Genomic DNA, 6,000 nt, shown 5'->3' on the forward strand with positions numbered 1-6,000 from the left:
TATAGAAACCATAAAATGCTTAAAATTCAAATTTTTATAAGAGGCTAATCTTCAGAGTCCGATTGTGAACTTCCGGATAGTTGTAGGACAAAATATCTTAAGAGGTGAATTATGTGTTTGAAGGTGATCTACAATTGAAGCCTAATTACGTGTTAATCGGTTAAGTAGAACCGGAGTTATGAAACGTTTTCTCGATTTTGTCCGCCATTTTCCAATATGGCGGAAATTCCTCCAATCGGAGAGTGTGGGAGACCACACCACGTTAAAGAGCGCCCAAAAATCTATAAGATCTGAAATTTTCAGCTTTGTTTCAATTTGTTGCGGGTTCCCTCTGTTTTTGAGCTAAAATGACTGTACTAATATACTTCACGTAAAATCGTCGACATTTCATTGGACGTCGTATTTACTTTCAGTTATTTGATATTATTAATTCCACCTGCTGATATGTGAACGATTTCTAAGCTTATATCTGCTTAGATATCTGAATAATGTTACAGATGTGTTTTATATTTATACACTGATTATATGTGCAAACATTCTAGTACACATGAAAGCTTCCAATTAATGAGTCAAGACTAGTCACTGTTTTTTCATAAATCATAGGCACCCTGAGTCCCTGACGCACGATAACCGTATGTCTTAACATTAAGGATGATGATGGAGTAGAAGCCAGGTGTGCAGACTGGTGTCCATGTGGGATGGACAAAGACCAGAAGATGGTGGGGATTAGAAGCCAGTGTTTACAGACTGGTGTCCATGTGGGATGGACAAAGACCTGAAGATGGTGGTGTGTAGAAACCAGTGTTTACAGACTGATGTTCCATGTGGGATGGACAAAGACCAGAAGATGGTGGTGTGTAGAAGCCAGTGTGTACAAACTGGTCTCCAAGTAGGATGGACAAAGATCAGAAAATGGTGGTGTGTAGAAGCCAGTGTGTACAGACTGGTGTCATTGTGGGATGGAAAAAGAGCCCCAATGATGGTGGACTATAGAAGCCAGTGGGTAAAGACTGGTGTCCATATGAGATGGACAAATGGCCAGAGGATGGTGGTGTTAGACAGGTAATGGATAATAGCTATGGTAAGTGGAATCCAAATTTCCGGGAACTGTAAATGCGGTCCGGAATTTGGGAAAACGTTTGCTCCGATTTGAAAACTGCGAACGTGGTCCCAATACTGTATGTTACGGTTTCGTGGCTCTAGGGATATTAACCGCAAACAGACCCATCGCAAAATCATGGATGAATATGTAGAAAGATCCCTGAACACAAAGTTAATTTCTTATTTCGAATTCTATTCGACTGCTAAATGGGGCGAACGAGAAATATTCGCCTTAATCCTCGCTCATTTGACAAAATGAGTCTGTGAAAAGTGGAAAACTCGATTGTAAAAGAATTTAGTTAAATTCAAGGGCTCATCCGTAAAATACATCAATCCTAACTAGTAAACGGTGATCCCTCGGAAAAATGTTATAGAAATTACATATTTGACTCAAAATCACCCATACAACCCCCTGCACCTCTTTGAGAGATTTCACGTTTTAAAGACTTAATGATTTTTTTGTTTTGCTTTTGTCTTTCGGTTTTTACACGTTATGATTAAAGTGGACCCCAAAATGGCACTAAAAGAAGTATAATTTCTTTGAAATTATCAATATTTCACATACAGGTTTAGAATTTGCATTTTAAAATCTTAAATGTTACCATCGATATAAAATTGAATTAATAATTTTATGTACTACCAACAGAGAGCAATTAATTAAGAGACAATTTACTCGAGTTAATGAACATTCGGTGGCGTTTTTGAAGCAAGACTTCATTGCATCGGAACTATAAGATTGATTTTCTTGGTGACAAACAAAACTTTATATCTGGGTGCCGCCAAGTTGTCGTGCACTACCAGCAATCCTTTACCCGAAACACATCAGCCTCATTTTGACCCCCTCTTAACTCGGTACTGGGGAATAGTACACCACTCATATTTGCACCTCAAGGGCACAGTGTTAATCCTAGGAAGTCCTCCAACTTCCAGCTTTCTAACTCATTTGGTTTCTGTGATAATCTTATGTGAAAATGACACATTATGAGACTGACTGACTGACTGACACATCATCAAAACCTCTAGGGCATTTCCGGTGGTGCTAGAATGATGAAATTTGGCATACTTGTACCACTAAGCATACAAGCAAAGGGAAAAAGATCAGAAAATGGTGGTGTGTAGAAGCCAGTGTGTGCAGACTGGTGTCCATGTGGGATGGAAAAAGAGCCCCAATGATGGTGGACTATAGAAGCCAGTGGGTAAAGACTGGTGTCCATATGAGATGGACAAATGGCCAGAGGATGGTGGTGTTAGACAGGTAATGGATAATAGCTATGGTAAGTGGAATCCAAATTTCCGGGAACTGTAAATGCGGTCCGGAATTTGGGAAAACGTTTGCTCCGATTTGAAAACTGCGAACGTGGTTCCCTGGGGTGTAAGTCAATAACAACAGACAGACACACAGACACACACAGACAGATACGTCGAAATTAGAACCTCTCCGTGACATACGTCACTCGGAGAGGTAAAAAGAAAATATTAAGGTTTTGTAGCATTTCTTTACATATCAACACAAAGCGAACTGCAAACCCAATGCACACACAGACAAACAGGTAGACTTCTTTTTTACTCTTTCTGTATTATTTCTGAGTTGAGAAACAGAATTATCTCAAATACTAAAACAAGATTATCTTAAATAATAAAATAAATATAATGAATATTATATATTTTCTTCGTTAATATTTCACCTTAATGCGCGTTACATCGTCTTAAGAAAGAACAATTGAAAAATTTTGAGAGTCGAGACTACAATTGCCGTTCGCAATGCAGTGTATGCCTGTCGTTTAGCCATACATAAATTGGTAGTATGTAACGGTTTAGAATCCCATCGAAGTGTTAGAACAGCGAAATTGCTCGAACCTTTTTAGGAATTACAGGGTGACCATCTCTTCGGTATATTAAGTCAACTATATAATAAAACTTCTATTTATAAAAACTGCGTCATCTTTTGGGTAAATTGTGAACTCCTGATGAGCTGGCATAAACCAGAAGCTGCAAACGACATCTACTGCATATAAACTTACATATTAAATTAAACACTGGATTTTTTATCACAAGAAATTAATAAATAGCTTCCTATAAGTATGAAACTCCATATAAGTCATTTAATCAACATTTTCCTCTATATTTCCCTAATCCATCGTGCTTTTTGAGGATTCCTTAGGCGGCCGCGGTTTTCCCCCTTTTACTCGTATTACCAAAACTTCTCCCACGGGGCGTAAAAGCGTAAACGCGCCAAATCTGGAAGCAAATGCTGTAGTATGAAAATATACTACGTTTCATACTTATAGGGATCCAAAAATAATTTTCTTATCTTTTTATTGATAGTGTTTTGAATTGGATAATTAAATTTTTGGAGAAATATTTCGGGAACTAAAATATTTTTTAAATCCCAGCATTACAATCAAAGGTTCTTTTTTCAGAAGTAAAAGAGTTTGTATTCAGTACATACGTATTATATGTTTTTTTAAATTCGAAATAAGACCCTTTTGCTTCTTTTTGCTTTGGTGCTGCCATCTATGGCAACACCAAAGGTATCAGCTCTTTAAAACGGACAATTTTGGTGTTCACAAGCCTCTCCTTTTTTTGGTGTTTATAAAGGCCCGTTCAGACGACACTCTTTTTCCCGCTACGCTCGCTGTGCTGGGCTCATCAGATTTTCTGGGTTTTCCAGCCTCTAGAAAATGCGCTGTTCACACGGACAAATTTTCTCATTCTTGATCTCGGAAAAGCGAGAAAAAAAGTTGAAAAAATTCAACTTTTTTTCTCTCTTTGCTCGGCACAGCCAATAGAGTGCTTCCGATAATGACGTCACTCTTTGTTGTGTAGTACGCCACTCAGTGGAAATGTGTTTTCTTCGGTTTCACTAGTTCGAATCTCTTGAAATTCCAGTGAGAGGTATATTGAAGGGTTTTAAATTATCGTGCAAAGTTTTAAAATGATTAGCTGTTTTCCTAACATTCACTAAAATTTTGTTTGTGAACAATCACAACCTATAAATTTTTAAGAACTATTCGTTTTAAAACTTTGCACGATAATTTAAAACCCTTCAATATACCTCGCACTGAAATTTTAGTGAAAACACATTTCCACAGAGTAGCAGTGTCGTCTGAACGGGTCTTTAAGCCGGACCGCCGCTATTGGACAGGACGACTGTTGCTATGGTTCCTACCTTTTCCTTTACCCAATCCCCAGTGTCTCTCTTGTTTACATTTTTTTTACCGTGTTATTATTATGTCGAGCGGCTCGAGCCAGAGGGGTAATCTATTCAATATTTGATCTAGTTCAATTAATTTTAAAATGAACATATAACTAATCTCAGTGCGCAAATCCTTTAACAACAATTATGTTTAAATTGATCGTGTATTGTGGCCAAAGGGAGGTCTAGAAGTAAGCAAGCAAAGGCTTAGCGTCGTTGAGTCCGAGTCTCCTTAACACTTAGAATCATTAGAATTACAGACCTATTTATATCCTCAAAAACCATTGTGATTACAACAGTATTGCTTATTTACCATTCAAATGTCGTTGTCGAAACCACAACAACGGGTTTAACATTAAAGGTGATTCAATCTGGAGTCTAGCTGTCTAAGACATTCAGTAAAGAAATATGAAGCCTGTAATATGTAACACTATTATGAATACGTAAGGAGTATTCCTACTAACATTAACTATTAATCAATCTGGTTATGACAACTAGGACATTCAGTAATGAAAAGATGAACGTAAAAACACCATTGTGTAAAGGTAAGCATTGTTTAATACAACGTTTACAAAACCACTGGTTTTTTACAGACATTCACGATGAATCTATGCATGGCTAAATTAACTAACATTAACATGTTTTTCTACTAACGGTAATGGTGAATGAATCTGATCATGATCGTATTAATTAAATTCGTAGGTTGGCTTAATTTTCAACTAATGCTGGACAACATAAAATTTCATCTTAAAATATATGAACCTAATATCGAGGGGGAAACCACTAAGAAAATTTTTGTACACCTGATTTCAGATTTCAAATGACTTCAATTGAACTATCAAAGACTTCATTCGACTTCAAAGACTTCACTAACTGTATTTGATTTCAGATGACTTCAATAAAATTTATAAAGATTTCAAGTGACTTCAATACAATTTATGAAGACTTCAAGTGACTTCAATATAATTTAGAGACTTCAAGTGACTTCATTACATTTTATAGACTTCAAGTGACTTCAATATAATTTAGAGACTTCAAGTGACTTCATTACATTTTATAGACTTCAAGTGACTTCAATAGAATTTGTAAAGACTTCTAGTGACTTCAACATAATTTAAAGACTTCTAGTGACGTCAACATAATTTAAAGACTTCAAGTGACTTCAATAGAATTTATAGACTAAAGCCGATTTCTATTTTTTTCTCAAGACTTCATTAAATTGTAATAATTAATATATATATATGTACTTCGCTATTAAGTACTAAGGTGCAGAGCAACCGAAAGCAATTATCTATGCAGAATTATATCAAGAATTAATTTACTATAAGAATGCCTAAGTCACTAGATTTTACGCTTCTACTCTTACGTCGGTGTTAGTGGACAAGTAAGCCCCACCCCTTTCATGTCCCTCATTGCTCTGCGCTTTCCTATTGGATCCCGCGGGGATAGGTCATACAGACGCGATTGACGTATTCCGAATAGAGAAAGAAAACGTCTAGCAAAGTAAGCAGAAAATGGAGGCTGCCAGCGGTGCTGAAACGGTTAGGGAATGGTTTTTAATTGCCATTAACAAGTTAGTTAAAGGTTTTGAACCTAACTTAATGGATTTTGAATACTTGTCTCTACGTGAAAATCGTTCGTTCTATAATTGTTTCTAAATCGAATCAAGTGTACTATACTTATGATTTCGTGAGTTCCAAAAA

General features: G+C 36.5%; 1 long non-coding RNA gene across 1 annotated transcript; it reads left to right on the plus strand.

Moving 5' to 3' along the window:
• Positions 1-4,456: 4,456 nt before the first annotated feature.
• LOC149597095 (uncharacterized) lies at positions 4,457-5,063 on the plus strand. Its single transcript, XR_016379434.1, has 3 exons — positions 4,457-4,714; positions 4,796-4,842; positions 5,000-5,063. It is a non-coding gene; the product is annotated as an uncharacterized LOC149597095 (long non-coding RNA).
• Positions 5,064-6,000: the final 937 nt, after the last annotated feature.

The sequence above is a fragment of the Phalangium opilio genome, unplaced genomic scaffold (genome assembly GCF_054372755.1).
Source record: "Phalangium opilio isolate 3A_F unplaced genomic scaffold, DU_Popi_V2 ptg000390l_1, whole genome shotgun sequence".
Taxonomy (NCBI): domain Eukaryota; kingdom Metazoa; phylum Arthropoda; class Arachnida; order Opiliones; family Phalangiidae; genus Phalangium; species Phalangium opilio.